General features: G+C 40.9%; 1 protein-coding gene across 1 annotated transcript in view; it reads left to right on the top strand.

Moving 5' to 3' along the window:
• SLC24A2 (solute carrier family 24 member 2) overlaps nucleotides 1–18882 on the top strand; it is a 2356155-nt gene that overhangs the window by 1221764 nt on the left and 1115509 nt on the right. The window lies entirely within an intron of this gene.

Raw genomic sequence — 18882 nt, forward strand, 5'->3', positions numbered from 1 at the left:
GCATTGTTACCTCACAGCAAGAGGTTTTCCTGTTCGATTCTCGGCTGGAGTGCCTTCTGTCTGGAGTCTGCATGTCCTCCCCATGGTTGAGTGGCCTCCGAAAGACATGCATGAATGGACATGCCTTCGCTGAAGTTTGGGCGTCGGGTTGGCAACTTGGCACCATAAAAATTGACTGCCAATCATTAGCGGACTGGAGTTCCGCTGTGGCGACCCCTAACCAGGAAAAGCCGAAAAGACGAACAACAACAGCTGTAGTAACAAGCATTGTGGTTATTTTGTTTTTATCTTGAATGTTTGCCCTAGTAACTTGCGCTATGTGTGGTATGCCTTCTACCTTAATGAAATACATTTCAGTTGTGTGTGTGTGTGTGTGTGTGTGTGTGTGTGTGTGTGTGTGTGTGTGTGTGTGTGTGTGTGTGTGTGTATATATATATATATATATATATATATATATAAATATATATACATATACGTATACGTACATATATATATTGTTGTTGTTGTTGCAAGAGACTTAAGCCTTGGTAGAAAAGCTTATGTGGATCAGTGTATGTACCCTATGTACTAACAAGTGAGTAATATGTAAATTAATATGTCCAAGAATCGATTATTCATATGCACTATGAAGACGGGGTAGAGAAGTAATGGCAGTACTGGGTAGGGATGCTTTTGTTTAGTACAATATGAAAATGAAGAGCATATGTGGTTCCAGGATAACGGTGTACAATTATCTTTGTTTTACCAGTGTAACTCGGGGAAGGGGAGGGACACATATTATACTGAATTAAGTTTTATTGTGCTCTGAATTATTTCCAAAAGTGAAATTCTAAGCTGCTGACAATTACTCAGCTATATTGTGTAGTGAACTTGTGTTTCTACAATGTCAGTTAAATGTACTCAGTATTAATGAGGGAGAATATTCTGTAGTTTGTTTTCTATATTAAAAGTAACTGAGACCTGGTTCAGGGTGGGAAAAACATGTATCAGTGAATTACCATATAGGTGGCAGTACACTAAACAACGAAAGTGTGATAAGAGACTTAGGGACACAGGTGGACAGTGGTCTCACCTTCGATAACCACATCGCCACAACAGTCAGGAAATCCTTCTATGTGGCACACCTCATCATTAAGGGCTTTTCATCCAGAAAAAAGGAGGTCATTGTCCCACTGTACTCCTCCCTCATTAGACCCATTATAGAATACAATGCCCCGTTTGGTATGTACCTCTCAAGACATCTGCAACAACTGGAAAGGCCGTAGAAATGCCTCACTAAAAGAATCACAGGCCTAAAGCAGATGCCCTAAGCTGACCACCTTAAAAAACTCCAGCTATACTCTGTCGCATATCGTCTACTCAGAGGCGATCTCTGCTTAACATACAAGGCCATGTCAAACCCAGAGCTGTTGGACACGCTACACTTAAAGAAATCCCAATCCCTCAGAGCCACATGCTCCAGGGATCTAAACCTTGTCATCACAATAAACAAAACATGCTGGAGGGATAGATTCCTGACCCAGAGACTCCCCAGACTCTGGAATAGATTGCCCATACATGTCAAGCAGAGTGCCTCTTTGGTCCTCTTCAAAAGGAACCTTGACGATTGGATGGGAGAAAGGAAATTCACCCCAGGGATCACGTCAGTCACCCTGCTAGACAGGGGTCCAGGGAAGTAAATAGTGTGGGGAGAAATAGCCAGGGAATTGTTATGGCTAGGCTTGTATAGGCCCTAGGGCTGATAGCCTAGTACCAACCTATGAACCTATGAACCTATGAAAATGTTTGGCACTGACTTTGTGTCCTTGTAAGAGACACATTGATGAGAAGGAAGAAGCAGAATATGCAACAAATATTATTGCAGGCAAACTTGGTTCAATTACATTTCTTGTTTTTATCTCAATGACTGCTAACTCCTTATTTATTGTAAAGAATAACAGAGTTCTATGGTATAAAATAACTTTTTACATTTCATAAGTAAATACTAGGCCATCAGTCTGCAGATTGTTACAAGCCTAGCCAATAACCAGAAGCCACAATCAAACACTATACCTTATATTTGTAAGGCGAAAACCTTAATGATTACACCAACCATTCCATTTGCAAGACAAGGTAATTATTGTAGATACTATGCTAATAACCTTAGGTAAATAGAAGGACCACTTCACACATCATCAGCATTTTCTGAACAGCATTCAGTATTTATTTGAGATTCTGAACATAGATTTATGAAATAAAATGTTAATCTTAAATTCCATTTACAGCAGAGACCTGTGTACCCTTAGCTAGGTAATCAGTAATAAAAACTGCACATGTAATGAGTAATAAAAAAATCTGAACATATATTGTGTATAAGAACACTACATGGATACTGAATTACAGAGAGAAATGCCACATGCATTTTATAAATTTCTGTAATAACTTGGAGTTGTGAGCTATAAGGCAGTCATTCAAAAACTATACTTTGCTCAGCAGTGTTAGCACCAGCCAATGCAGCACTTAGCCTAGTGCAAAAGGCTTCAAAATTCAGGAGGAAACATGATATTGCAAATATCCCTGATGGAGTATGGATATCAACTGTCAAGCATTACACTTCAGTGCCCTACAAGAGGATGGCAATGACATCATCAGACATGAGGTGGATGCTGAAATAATTGGGTGAGTTAAAAAAGTAACTAACCAAGACATGTCAATAGGAATGTACTCAGAACTATGCCTCAGGGGGTTGAAGTTAAAACGTAGCTTGTTTAATGCTTACATTTTTATATTTCCGCAAGGCTTATCACTAGGGTTGAAACTTATCACAGATGAGTCTAAGTGACCACCACTGCCATTGATGGAGGGAACAGCCTTCAGAGGAATCTGTGGAAGTAAAAGAGATATGCTGCTTGGTTGCAATTAGACTTTGTTGATGAACAAGTACAAAGTAATACATTTCTGTGATGTGAATCATGGGAAGAAAACATAAGTAGCGTGATATTGTTCATAATGAAATGGCTGCGGAAAAAGATTTAAAGGTCTAAATAATTCCAAGGCTCAGTTGTTTTTATTTGTATAGGATATTTAGGTGGATGGCTAAGGAATTAATTTGATAGGTGGAGCAGTAATGCTGCCACTTTATAAAGCTTCAGGAAGGCCACAGTTGAATGATGATATGCATTTTGGGGCTCTTACTGAGACAGGAAAAGATATTGGAAAGCTAATGCAGAGAAGTGTGACACGATAAAGGGTGGGGAATAGTATTAGGGAAGATTTAATTTATGGTTAAATTCCCTAGAAAAAGGAAGAAATGTTTACAGAAGGTCTGATGTGGACTTGGCCTGCACCTGTCACCCCTGGGATTCCGGATACTGGCTAAGGCTCTTGCTGCCCCTATAGTGCCTTTTTTAGGCAAGGTTCAAATAACAAATTCACCACCATAACAGGAACAGACAAGCAAAAACTGAGGGTAATGCTACTCAATGCTAGAAGTCTAAATCTCAAAATGCACTCACTCAAGGCACTCCTTAAAATGGAGAACATCGATATCTGTGTAGTGACTGAGACCTGGTTCAAGGCTCCAGAGAGCACCCCTCCACTACCAGGCTATAACTCATACCACACTTTTCGGCCATGTAACCTGGACCAAAACACTAAAGGCAGAGGTGTGTCCATATTCATTAAGGATATCCACACCTCCAGGCTAGTTGCTCAGCATAATGCATCCAAGGTTATCCAAGTGCAACTAACTCTGGGCAAAACTGCAATCCAAATTGTAGCTTGCTACAGATCCCCCACCATGCCCCAGGATTCCCATTCCTCTTTTCTTGATGCACTGGAAAATAATAGGGTTCAACCAAACACCCTAATAATGGGTGACTTCAACTACCCCACCATTAACTGGATAAACTGCTCATGTACCAACTCCTTAGCTCAACACTTTCTGGAATTCATAAACTCCAATGCCCTGGATCAACTTATCCACACCCCCACCAGGGACAACAATATCCTAGACCTAGTCATTACCAACATGAGTGACCGGTGTTCCACACCTGAAGTCAACTCCTCGTTGGTCCGATCCGACGATAAGCTAATCACCCTTGATATCCACATCCCGCCCCCACCCACCATTAAGGAAACCACAGTAGAAAGTTTCTCCAAAGCCAACTTCATGCTTCTTAAGACAGAAGTGGTGAACTTCATGACACCCATGCAGATGGACAATACAGTTACAACTGCTGAATTCTACACAAATGCACTCTATAAGCACTTACACGAGTGCATGGATTGTGCTATCCCAAACAGAACCAAGACGCTATCCTCCAAAAAAAGGAAGCCAGTCTGGTGGTCCCCTGCCATAAACAAACTATACAACAGAAGGAAGAAACTGTTGCAAAAGAGAGTAAAATCCCATGAGTAGAGGAGCTCCCTGGTCAGCCTCAGTAAGAAGCAGAGATCCCTTATAAGATCCTCCAAAGCTAGCTACGAAAACAAAATCGCCACTAATTCCAAGGAAAACCAAAAGCATTATATAGCTATGTCAAGAATCTCGATGGCAACACCCAGATTTGCTCTGAGTTACAGCACAAAGGCAAGAAAATTACAGAACCAACTGATATTGCCAACATCCTGGCAGATAGGTTCAGTGCTTACTTTACCCCCCTCTCACCCCCTAAAGGGCCCATATCTATACAGGAAGAATGCAGATTCCCTGTAATCACAACTACGCAGGTAAAAGCTGCACTCTCTAAAGCCAAAAGCACAGCATCCATGGGACTGGACAACATCCCAGGCTGTGTTTTACATGAACTTCAGAATGAACTGACTCCCCACTTAAGCACCATGCTCAATAATAGCCTCGCATCAGGCTTTGTGCCCACTGAATGGCGCGCAGCAACAGTTATCCCACTCCACAAAGGGAAGTCACCACTGATCCCGGGAACTATCGACCTATTAGCCTGACGAGCCTGGTCTGCAAGGCCATGGAATGTATCATCATGGAACTCATGAACAAAGACATTGGTAACTGCAAACTCTGGATCCCACCCAATTCAGGTTTGTGAAAGGCAGATCATGCCTCCTGAACTTGATTGACTTCTTTGAGGCAGTCACCAAAGCCGTAGATGAGGGTAAGGTGGTTCACACAGCCTATCTTGACCTCGCCAAGGCTTTCAACACCATCCCCCATTCTGGAATTATAGCTAGACTCACTAAACTAGGTATAAATCCCTACATAACAAGATGAGTTGCCAATTGGCTCCATGACAGAACTCACACTGTAAAAGCTGCAGACTCCAAATCTGACCTCAAAGCAGTGACAAGTGGAGTACTACAGGGTTCCGCCCTGGGACCTCTCCTGTTTGGTATCTACTTCTCTGAAGTACAGGCTAACACAGAAGGCCTCTGGCTAACGAAGTTCACAGATGACTGCAAACTAGGAGCCATAGTGAAGTCCCCAAATGATGTGGACATCCTACAGAAGGGCTTCGCTGAGACAGATGCCTGGTGTCAGAGCCATGGCCTCAAGCTCAATGCCAAAAAGTGCAGTGTCATCCCATTTGGTAAAAACTCTGTACCCATGAACTACCACATAGGCAGCAATCTATTTAACACTGAATGCATAATAAGAAACCTTGGGACCCAGGTGGACAGTAGTCTCTCCTTTGATAGTCACATCACCACAGTAGTCAGGAAGTCCTTCTACATGGCACACCTCATCATAAAAGGGTTCTCATCCAGGAAAAAAGAGGCCATTGTTCCCCTCTACTCAACACTCATTAGACCCATTATAGAATACAACACCCCTTTTGGAATGTACCTCACAAGACATTTGCAGCAGCTTTAAAGGCCACAGAAGTACCTCAGAAAGAGGATTACTGGCCTCAAACAAATGCCCTACACTGACCGCCTCAAAAAACTCCAGCTTTACTCCGTAGCATATTGCCTACTCCGAGGTGATCTCTACCTAACATATAAAGCTATGTCAAACCCAGAACTGTTGGACATGCTGCACCTAAAGAAATCCCTCCGAGCTACATGCTCTAGGGACCTAAACCTTGTCACCACAATAAACAGGATATGCTGGAGAGATAGATTCCTGTCCCAGAGACTCCCCATACTCTGGAACAGGCTACCCATCTATGCCAAGCAAAGTTCTTCATTAGCACTCTTCAAGAAAAATCTTGATGAGTGGATGGGAAATAGAAAATACACCCCAGGGATCACTTCTGTGTCTCTGTTCAACAGTGGCACAGGAAAATAACTTTCTTGGGTGGAGTAAGCCAGGGAACCTTGTTGGCTAGGCTTATGTAAGACCTTGGGCCGATAGCCTAGTACCTACCTATGAACCTATGAACCTATAAAGATTGAACTGGATGGTTAGCAGTTCAAGATGAGGAATGCATGGATGAAAGGTTATGAACAAGAAATTGCAAATGAAATGATTAAGAGGTATACAAGAAACACACACATACACACACACACACACACACACACACACACACACACACACACACACACACACACACACACACACACACACATATTTTTTTTCCTAAATGCAGAGTCCTTGGCGTACATTAGATTATGTACAGTTAATGTAGACTGCCAAACTGGTTTTAAGCTAGAGATGGAGATTTGGTGATAAACAGTGGAAGAGAGGCATTAATTAGTTAAGAGGGATAGCAGAATTAGATGACTTTGGTTTTGCTTGAAGTGTTGGTTATTCTTATGAAAAGTTAGAGATGAATTAAATTCACTAATATGAAGATTAGGACATTTACCACGATATTAAAACAGTAAGGCTTCTCTTGACTGATTATTGTTTTAATTCCAACTATGCACTTTAGAACATTGATAACATACTGTTAATATCTCATATAGTTCTTTTTTGTATTAAATTTTACTCCTCTGTTTCCTGTACTTTAAATTTCTGATTGGGGCCATGGGCCTATCTATGTGAAAGCACAGTAATTACAAAATAAGTAAACAGTGGCAAGGACTTTGTTACCTGTCTCTCTAACTTTGTGTACTGTTTTAAAGAACATCTTGATAACATTCCTAAAATATGCATCTCTCCCTCAACTGTCCAGATTTTCACAGAATGTACATATTTTTGACTAATATTTTTGGTCTGATCCTCATGAAATTGTGGTTCTCTGGCAAATCACTGACTATTGAAGTCACTAAGTAATGACACACATTTGAGTTTCAGACTATATATCTTTCAGAAAGTGCATCCTAATGCAAAAGCTGTTATTCTAGCAACTTTCTAAGTTTATAAGAGCAATATTTAAAGTCTGTCCCTATTTTGGGCCTTTTTCTCTCCATTATTTTAGGCTTTGCCCATATTTCATGAGATAAAGGTTGAGAGGTACGTACATGTGTCAGTCTGAATCATGTATTGTGGTAATGAACTACTTCACATCCATTTTTGTGTCATTACTTCAAAGTATAGAAATGAATTTATTCAAAAGTAATGAAAGAAATATTCTTCCCATTTTTACTTCACATAAGTCATAGTTTAGATTTATGGGTGGTAACACTATGTTGACAAGGCTGTAACCTCCTGGCCTAGGTTTAATTCCTGTAACTTCTAAGCGCATTCTTCTTAACATTCAGAAGTTCAATTAACATATGTAAACTACTGCTACTGTTTCGGTTCTCAAAAGTGGTACTTATGCATAATGGGTTTAAAAAGTGGAAAATGAAGTTATTTAAACAATGTTTAATTCTCAGGAATTGTCACGTCTCAGAAAAAAAGTGAAGTGCGTTTTCTTAATTTTAAACTAATTTGTGTTATAGGTTCATAGGTATATATTAGGCTAATGACCACTGAGGCCTTTATAAGCCTAGCCATGCAACCCAAGCATAACCCATGAGTTATCGTGCCTTAGAGATTATATTAAGGGGTGTATAAGTTTAGTGAGACAGAATGATTTTCTTACAATCTTAGACACGTTAGCCAAAAGCTAGATTATTATCTACATGAGTCCCCGATTCCCTGACTACTATGTGTACTTTTAGGGCTGCTTATCAATGAGCTAGTTTCTCACGGGGGGGGGGGGGGGGCAACTTTACAAAAGGTGCTATTATGCATTTCTTGGCATTGAGTTTTAAGCCATGGCTTTGGCACCAGTCATTTGTCTGTGTTAGACCTTCCTGTAAGATGTTAGTAACTTAGGTTTTTTTCATGATTGCTCCTGACTTGCTATCATCTGCAAACTTGGTAAGCCAGAGACCCTTTACATTGGCCGTGACTTCCGAAAAAATAGATGTCAAAGAGTAACAGAACCCCCACAGAGCCCTGGGGGACACCACTGGTGACCAACCTCTTTGTGGAGGTGGTCTCTCCAGTCCTAACTGCTTGGGTCCTGCTTGTGAGCCAGCTGGCTATCTACAGAGTTACATAGGAGGTTATGCCTAATTCTGTGAGTTTGTTCACAATGCCCAAGGGGGGTATTGTATCAAATGCCTTAGCTATGTCAAGGTAGGCAGCATGCACCATTTTGACCACATCCATTGCCTTAATGACATTCTCAAAGAAGTCCACAAGTTCAGTAGGCAGGACCTGCCTTTGACCAAACCAAACTGGGTTGGGTCCAGTGCCTGTAGGTTTCCAACATGATGGCTTGTTTTTGAGATAGTTTTGGGCTTACTTCTGGTAGGCACAATAGCCTCTGTACAGTCACTGACATGGCTATGCAGAGTTCCTGTGAATAATTATGCATAGGCTGCTGTGTTATCTGGGTTTGGAAGGACTTGAAATTTTTAGAGGTTGTTGTTAATAAAAGATAGTTTGCCTTGGAGTAGTTTGTAGTGATCACACAAAGTGATGCTAAACCAGAAAAATCAAGTAAAACCATCACAGTATTGGGTCTATATTAAATTGTCAAAATGGCATTACAGTGAATGCCATTTCGACGACACATAAAAAGCAAAATGCAAAAACAGCGAAAGCTCAGGTCAGCGATTTTTTTCATAGGGAAAAAATCACTTGGCCTGAGCCATGACATTGCCTTTTAGCCTACTGTAGTGCGATCTCAGAGTTGGTATATTTAGTTAGGGGGTGGGGGGGCACCCCCACATTGGGGGGTGTGGGGGTTGAAGTCCCCCTATTTGAAATGTTTTAACTTGTGTGTTTTGTGTTGTTGGTCTACCGATTTTTTTCTCTAGGAAAAAAATTGGTGACCTGGTGTTTCGCTGTTATTGTATTTCCTTCTTTATGTGTCGTCAAAATGCCATTCACTTTAAAGCCCTTTCGGCAATTTAATATAGACCCCCACATCTTTGCACAACAACTTTGATACTAAACTAGAAAAAACAAGTAAAACCACCACAGCATCAACAAATTGTTGATGCTGTGGTGGTTTTACTTTTTTATTTTGCCTTGGAGTAGTGCCTAAATATTACAAGGTTTGCTGGGGTTACAGAATTGATTCTAAGTTCAAAGGACACAGGTTTGTGGTCTGACCTTACCAGAGAGGATTCAGCACTGAGGGTGGGGTGGGAGTTCAGCTTTCCCCTGTATTTGTGAGTACCAGGTCCAATATTTCTGTACCTCTAGAAGGTGCATGCACTAGTTGGTCCAGGGTGTTTGTGTTTACAATGTCTTAAGAATCCCTGCACTGGCAAATTTGGGGTCATGTAGTATTCCCAATTTATAGAGGTATAAGTCCCCCCATGAGTATAGTATTTGGTTGAATGGTGAGTATCTCAGTAGATTTAAGTATGTATGAGATATGAGTTTCATGGGACATAGAGGATGGCCTATAGCTTGTTAAGATATAGTATGAGACTTTGTGGTAATCTGGGAGTGGGGGAACTCCACTGGTTCATCCTGTTTAACCAACCTATTAGTATTCATGTTATTGATGTAGATAGAGACACCTGCACCTTTACTTTGTGTCTGTGCAGTTGCTCTTCTAAATGAGTGGAAGGTACTGAAGCCTTGTACTGCCCGGGTACTGTCTACAGCCTTAAACCAGGTCTCAGTAACCACAAAGATGTCTGTATTCTCCAAGGCGAGGAGAGCTTTAAGGGAGTGGGGCTTCTTGCTTAGGTTCCTGGCATTGAGCAGTAACACCTTTAGATTTCCTTAAGTAGATTTTGTTATCTTGGAAGCTTCTTCAATTTGGCATTGCCTAAAGATGGCTGTGTGGGGAGAACAATGTTTTAGCTGATATTTGAAAGCCTAGAGAGGACAGGTGTAAACTATCCTTGGCAAAGCAATGTGGTTTGTTAACCATATCCTCCCACTCCAGTAAATAATGTAGCCCTTATAATGACACCAGAAACTGAGCCAATTATTAGTCACTCATCTTCTTTTCGTACTGTGGTATCATCCTTGGTAAAGGTCGAGTGCTGCAGAATGCTAGACACATACAGCCTGTGACACACACAGTCAGAGAGCTCCATAATGTCTCTGTTCATGTAGTCTAAGAAGGTATGTCTCAATTCATTTACACCTACACTGACTATGACTGAATCATACTGGTACCTGGGATGCAATGACTTCTGTTCATGCATAACTTGCTGGATCCTGGCCACTGACAGACAACTAACCATTATTTCCTCCACATTCAGCCTGGTGAGTGGGGCATCAGTATATCATACAATGGAGTCCCATATGACTAGAGTCCTGGGTAGTGTACTGTTTTGCCTTATGGGCTTGGTAGTTGATGATCCACTGGGTATGGCTGTATATACAGTGTTAAGTGTTGTTTTGGTGTTGTTTCTGTTCAGTACTTTTGGCTTTGCTGAAGATAATTTTTGCAGGTGTAATGTCTGGGAGGTCTTTGGAGTTTGGGAAGATTGCACTTGTATAGCATTATAAGCATAAGTAGGTATATGTGTGGGGTGCATACTATGTTAGAACTACTTTCATCATAAGCCCCCTCCTGAGGCCCCCTTGGGACACCACTTGCCCTGCAAATTGAGTGGCAAATTAGGCTTGCCACTCTGCCCCTGTGCTTTCTGTCTGACAGCCAGTTTGGTCTGACCCAGCCCAAGATGTACTCTGACCCTGGGGGTTCTGTTAAGTTTCCAGTTTACCCTTGTGATGTGCTCTATAGAAGGGTACTGTTGAGTTTCGGTAGGCTTTATGGGCTGCAGTCAGTATTGGCAGCTGCCTTATGGTGATCTTTTCAATTGTCAACTGTTCATCAAAGGCATTGGTGACTTTTGACAAAAGCCAAAAACCATGAAAAAGCAAAACTGCAAAATCTGCCTTGCACTGGGTTTATGAGGTCCAAATCTGCACCCTCCATGGCCTTGTATGTTATGGCTTGGTGATCCTCTCCATGGCTTCGCAGAGGCTCTATGGAGCACTGGTCTTTGTGATAATGTGGGCTGTGAGATGGAAGCCACTGCAAGGTAATTGTGCAGTGAGGACCACAGTTGCAGTGCGCCACTCCTGATTAAACATCCAGTAGGTAAGACTTTTTAATTCTGCTTCGACTGTAAGTTTTGAGTTCGGTGAGTTGGATATGTGTACTACAGCCTGGAGAGCAGTTACGACTCTGTGTTTGGAGATGTTTTGGCTGGAGAAGTTGGGGGCCTAAGAGGTTTTCTCCTTTGGGATCTGCACTTATGGGGAGGGAAGTTTGGTTTGTGGGGGATGGCAATGTCTGTAGGATCAGTTGCCAGTATGTTCATTTTCAATGTATTCTGTTCAATTTGAACATTTTCTGAGCATATCTCCTAGTTTCCTAAGAGGTTTTTTATGCTTGCAAAGGAGGCCTTCCTTATGTCTTTCTTTTCTTCTCTTTGCTTATTTTGTCTTTTATGTTGTTGGATGTTTTTATGAGAGCTCTGCTTAGTTTTTACTTGTAGTGAGGATCTTGCTTTTTTTGCTTTTCATTTTGGTTTTGTTGTAGCTTTTGTTCCTTTTTGGGGTCCACTTTTGTCCAACATGGGGGGTACAGAGACTGCCTTTTGCCTTTTTTTTCAGAGTCTTTGTTTTGCTTTAGTGCAGGTTATCCATGAATGCTTGCAGTGTAAGTAGACTGGCGCATTGTTTTTTTTGCGTGTTTATTTTGCCTGAAAGGGCACCACCAGCTCGGACAAGTTTGTGGGTAGAGAGTTGAGAAGTTCTTTTTCTTTGGCTTTTTATTTCATTTTTTGGTCTTTTTTTTTTCAGATTAGAGGATGATCTGGGGTTTGGAGTGAGATCTGATCTGATCTGATCTCATTGGGGTTCCCATGTTGTGTGGTTGTTTGACATTGTATGTTTGATCATGTTAGGATGATGTCTGTTGGGATGGTGTCTAGTTGTTCCATGGCATTTGAGTTGTTGAATTCTAGGGATTTTGGCTTGGAGTGTTTGGGCTTGAGTAGTGTTCCCAGTCTATATTAGGGTAATTGAAGTCACCTAGTATGATGGTGTTTGGTGATACATTTATGTTTGGTAGTGTTTTTGTGGAAGGCCCGTGAGTTTTGTGAGGGTGGAGAGGCCTGCCTAACGGGTGCAGAGATGCAGAAGAGTTTGTAGTTTGCACCTTAATGGTCTCCGCCGCACTGCCGATGCACATGTCCACCTGCATGTGTGGCCATGCTTGAGGTGTTCTGGATACCCCCTCCTTATTGGTATTGGTCCGATTTTGGGAGTATTGATATGAGGGGGGTAAAAATGATAGCTGGGGTGCTCTGGGGGGCCTTCTCTAGAGTTTCTGTCACAGCACAGACATCATGTCAACAGACATCTCATAAAGGGCCTCGAAAAGGGCGAGGAGTGCTGAGATTTTTTATTTCTGGCATTGAGCATTGCTTCCCTTAGTTTTTTCCTTTTTTTTGTTCTAGGGTGGTAGGTTTAGAATTTGAGATTAAGGCAAAAAAAGGCACTGGGGGGGGGTGGCAAGAGCCTTTGCCAATATCCGGAATCCCAGGGGGTGCAAGCCCAGCTGACATGTACCTTGCCAGCATGTCATCCCCAGCATTTCCAGCAGATCAGTAGATTTGAATGACCCCACAAATGACACCAGTGTTTAAGCCATTGTTGTAGCTGATCATCTTATATCTCTGTATTGGCATCATTCTGGTGAAGGTAGGATACTGCTCAGGGTCAGGTCATACCTGCCTGGGCCATACATAATCAGAGAGCTCCTCAATGTCTCTTTTCCATGGGTCAAGGAGTTCACGTCTCATTTACACCACCATGGACAATGACTGAGTCATATTCACCCGCCTGCTGCTGAGACCCCTGAGTGCTTGCGTTATGTGGCGGATTCTAGCGCCCGACAGGCAGCTTACTGTGTGTGGTGAGTGTAGCATGTGTGTTTCTGACAGGTCTGTATTAAATCAGTGAAGGCTTAAAATAGTGAACACTGATTTATCGACCCTTTAAAAGTGAAAGCTTGAGATGTTGTTCTTGGATGCAGGCTAAAGGAGAAGACTCTTCTCATCCTTCTCTTTCTCTCATTCTTGACTACCTGGCAGGCTTGCTTAATGGTGGACTTTCCTTTTCTTCAATCAAAATTCTTCAGCAATTTCGGCTCATTGTTCTTTTGAACAACCCATTTTTTCTCACCCTTTAATGAAACAGTTCCTGAGGGGAGCTGGCAATCTCAGACCTCCCAGAAGAGCTCCTACTGCTGCTTGGGATCTAAAGTTTGTCCTGGAAAAGCTGGAAAAGCCTCCCTTTGAGCCAGCTGCCTCTGCAGATTTGAAGTTTCTCTCCTGGAAGACTGCTTTGCTTTTGGCTATTACTTCAGCCAGAAGAGTTTCTGAGCTACAAGCCTTAATGGCAGTAGAACCTTTCATTATTTTTCATGATTAAGTTTCTCTGAGAACTAACCCCTCCTTTATGCCCAAGGTGGTTTCCAGTCTGATCATTTACCAGTCTATTCACCTGCCTACCTTTTTCAATAATCCCTCAGAATAAAGGGAAAAGGATTTTGCACTCCCTTGATGTGCACAGAAGGCTGAGAATTTACTTAGGGCGAAGTCCTTTCGAAAATCTGAACAGTTGTTGGTTAGTTTTGCTCCTGGGGCTCAGGGTATAGCTATTTCGAAACTAACCATCTCCAAATGGATCATTGAATACACTTTTATTACCTGCAGCATGGTAAGGTCCCCCTCAGGGTATTTGGACCCACTCTACCAGAGCAGCCTCTACCTCTGCAGCTTTTCTGAGAGGTGTGCCTACTAAGGACAGTCTAGAAGCAGCTACTTGGTCTTCTGTCCATATTTTCACAAAGCATTACAATCTACCTTTGTTTTTTAAATCCAGGGCTGGTTTTGCCTCTGCAGTTTTGCAGGGCCTTCTTACCAACCTTTAATCTGTGATTCATTCTCCCCCCTTTTGTCTTTTTCCTAGGCTTTGGGAATCAATCCATATGTTAGGGCTGCAACAGTGAAACACGAAGAACATAGTACAGTTGTGTACACTTACCATAAATGTAGATGTTCCGAGTGTATTCACTGTTGCAGTCCTGGTTTCCCACCCTCTATTTCCCCCTCATTTCCTAAGGCACAGACTAGTTATTTTTATTTTTTTGGATGGCATGTTTCCAGGGTGTTTCCTTCCTGGGTTAGCCTTCTTTTGGGGGGCTCCTGACAGTTAAGGCAAGAAAAACTGAGGAAATGGTGTCGGCTGCCTCCCTTTATACCTGACATTCTGACATCAGTTTTACAACTGATGGCAGCCAACGTCATATATCAAGGACTCTGGTATTCGGGCTGGCTGAGAGCTACCAGGAGCCAGATAACCCATATGTTAGGACTGAAACAGTGAATACACTCGAACATCTACATTTATGGTAAGTGTACACAACTGTACTAACTTTATGCAACAAAGTACTGAGGAAGGTTCTGGGCTAGGTGTGTATTGAAAATTTCAATTTTAGTTGTCTGCATTGGACAGAGGGAAGCTTCACTCAAATGTAACATGTTTATAGAGGCTCAAAACAACAAATTAGCAAGTTAAATGGACCCTGGCTGCTCAGAAAAAAAAATCTACTTTTTTAAGTGATTTCAGCACAGAATTAAACAAGACTACCCTTCACTGCCACCAGAGTGCCACATCAAACCCTTCCATCCTTTTAAATCGCAAAATGGACCAGTACAAGAAGTAACCAACTTAGACAATGAAGATGCCCAGAAGTGCAATAAGTAATCAATTTTAACAGTAGTCTAAATAGCAAACTGTAAGAAGACAGGAATGCAGAAGTACAGTTTTAAATGCAATGGTATATGCAGCACTCTAAATTGATTTAGAGTGTACAAACTTAACAAATAATGCATAAAAATAATATAGCCCACTGAAAAATAATGCAGAGTACTTGGCACTGGATTCACTCAAATGTCTCTACAGTCAGTGGTGTGGTCCTCAAGTGTGTATAAGCTCTGAGGAAATGAGCCAAGATTTATTCAAATGTGACACCTTTAAGGAGGCTCAAAACAACCACTAAACAAGTTAAATATTTCCTGGCCAATCACAAAAAGCACAAGGTTAGGTTTCTTAACCGAGTTACAGCACCGAATTACACCTAGCTACCCTCCACTTAAACATTTACACCTTGGAAGGGTTTGAACCCTGCATCAGTTGCACTGGAATGGACTCTTCATGGTATGTGTGCTATGAAACCACTGTAGGCAAAGAATTTCTACTTTAATTGAGTTTTAGAAAATCCTAAAGAAAACCAAAAGATGGCTATCCACAAATCCAAAGATCCACTGAAGTATGGTATGTATCCTCTATGCTGTTTCATCAATCATGGTTCTAATGTTCTGTTGATACACAATAGTTCAAGCTGAGGACCTAGGGCAAAATACATGTGCACCTCCACAGGAGTGGCTTACCTTGCTGCTTGTGAAAGTGGTGAGATATAAGAAGTTGTCAGGATGTCTCAAAGGCTGTCACAGAAGATTTATGAGGATGTGTGCACTGCTGAGAAAAAAAAAAACTTTCATAAATGCTCAGTGTAGGCATACATTCATTAGTATATCAGAGCTTCTGGCTGTTTGAGTTATTTGTCTTGGATCAAGTTGTGCTAGACAGAATAGATGGAGACTATGAGTCCCATTTAGACAAACTGGAAATGCAGTAACAACTGAGGTTAATGGTAACACCAATCCAAGGTTAAATGACACTATTAGTTTTGATGGGGTTTGAAACTCGGGTCACTTTAGTAGGACTTGAAAAGGACGCTTTAGTAAGCTTGTGGACTGATTGATAGCTATATCATGATGTCTTAAAATGTTATTTAAGTTGTCATTATATTTGTTTTGACATTCTTTTGAAACTTCAACATAGTGTGGAAGAGACTAATGTACTAAATAAAAGGCCTTTAATTTTATTTCTGTGACTCAGGGCAATGCTTATTTGGGCTTTTTTAATATAAAGACCTTAACATTTTCAATGCATGTTTATATAATTAGTAAAGACTCAGGCACTAAGGATGCGTTATGACCTTCAATGAGATCTATATTGTGACTATGAGCTCCTTGTAGAAGAATGTGTTCTGTATGTCACTCTTTTTGCTGTTTATGAACTTTCTAAAATTTAAAGTTATGTACCTCTATATAGCATATTTACTTTTTCCAGCAATAAAGTATAATATTGTATTAACTATTACACGAGGTATCATGCTTTATTGTACAATTATTTTTACGCAATCTATAGTGTTAAGCTAAGTATGTCAATGCTTTTTTAAATTAAATCAGATAATTATTCACATTAAAGAGGCATTTCAGTTAATACCAATTTCAGTCTTTGGTGTTTTCTGGAATTCTGGAACAAATGTATGATCTGTCCATACATTTGGCTGGTCTTTTGTTCACGCTCCTATATCTTGAATATTTTCACAGGGCAATTTATAATCAATTTGCTTTCATTCAAATAGACTTCCTATTGTTGTGACAGTGGAGAAGATTGGTTAGAAATTCATTTTTCATGTGAGACAACACTCTCACATAGCTTTACTACACCTTTACACCTCTGTATATACTCAGCTTGTGTTAGCCTATCTGGATTAGTCATTTTTGTCTTCAATAGAAGTCTTCAGATTCTTTTATACAAATGTTGATGGTCATTTCCTCTATTAGTTACTAATGCTTTGGCCTACTCATCCAGAACCCTATCAGAATACTTGATTCTCAATCCTTTCTTCAGTTTGAGAGTAGTATGTGATGCTGGCAGTAATAGCACTTTAGCCTTATTTGATTTCTTTCTAGGAGATGTGTTTTAATTTACCTTAATTTTCTGACATCATTTAAGTAGTAAACTTTGGTAATTTACTTTTAACTCTTCTGCCAATAGTAACTGAGCTGGTGAGTGACAGTGAGAAATATTCCTATATTTCACTATTGATTAATGGTAGGTTCCGTATGCACTGCTAACATGTTTTTATATCAGTTTTCACTATCTGGATAATTTTTTATTTTCCCAGCTGTCCATTCAGTTGTGGTTGTGTTGGGCTTATAGTCGCATACCTGAACTCCTACTGCTGTTGTTCATACTATTTAAAGTCCATACTTTTGAGTTGTGACCATTGTCTGGTATGACAGTATCATGTATGCCTTGTCTTGAGAAGTCAAACCCGAGTGCATATATCACACTGCTTTGTTTGTTTGTGTCTTTCGGCTTTTCCCGGTTAGGGGTCGCCACAGCGGAACTCCGGTCCGCTAATGATTGGCAGTAGAGTTTTTACGTGCTGGCTTGCTGGGCTTAACACACAACCTTCAATGAAGGAACGCCCGTTCACACATGTCGCCACACAGAAGACGTTCTAACTGAGAATCGAACGAGCAATGTCTAACTGTGAGGCGACAATGCTACTGCAGCACCACCACCGCAGTATTAATTCAGTCACAATCAGTTTACTTGGAGTAATAATCTACAGAAATCAGATGTAAGACTCCTTTAAATTGGAACAAATATATGTATGCTTAACTCCACAGATGTTGGGCCACGCTGTTCATAAAACATAGTGGGCAGTTGGATAAATGCATTCTATGCCCTCTGTTTAGTATGCTGTCATTCAGTCCTGTGGTTCATAGACATGGATCACAGTACTGAATGGTGGTGTACAAAGACTGTAAGTATTATGAATGGTGCACAGATGCACATAGTACACAGAGGTGAGCCTTGTGCACTGGTGCTGCTGAGGGAAGAATTGCTGTGGCATATCAGCACAACACAGTACAGCAGGCCAACAGGTATTTATCAAGGTATATCTACTTAGGAAGGTATAATATAAATTCTTCAGAATTGGTCTATCTGGTTTACAGTCATGTCTTTAGTCTGTATTGTCTGGTGTTCCACAATGCTTTGTCCTTGGACTATATTTATTTACCATCTATACTACTTCTTTTATGTCCTGGAGGACAAGCACTATCATCCTACTTGCAGATAACATTGTCATCTGAAAATCTGTTAGCTCATCCGACACCACTTAAAGCTTTCTCAGTTCTTCACTGGCTCAAATATGTCAAGCCTGCAATTTTAACTCAGAGGTAATGAACTTACAGTCCTTATTTTATGCAGTGAAAACTGGAACCCAGTGGCCCAGAACATGGTCCACTGAAATTAGTGCAGTCCATTAAAAAATAGTGTGATCCGTCTTGACAATTTTAACTTTCTCCAACCACATCCATAATGTAGAAAATGAAATTACTTCAATGCCATCTGTATGGAACAGTATTAACAGTTATCTAACAAAACAGGGCAGGTTTGCAGTTTGCATAGGTGTAATACTTCTTCCCACCCTTGAGAATTCACTGCTCATTTCTGGCTGCATTTCTGTACCTATCACTTTGTTATTGGAGTAGGCAGGAAGATTCATCCTTGTCATGCAATTAGGCAAGCTGGCTGGCTTTCAGTCAACAAAAGATTTATTTTTCTTGTAGGCACACTGTTATACAAACTTTTTCATATGGACCATTGACAGACATTGCATGGAATAA

This window comes from Protopterus annectens, chromosome 2.part0 (assembly GCF_019279795.1).
Source record: "Protopterus annectens isolate FY-2018-M chromosome 2.part0, PAN1.0, whole genome shotgun sequence".
NCBI lineage: Eukaryota > Metazoa > Chordata > Ceratodontiformes > Protopteridae > Protopterus > Protopterus annectens.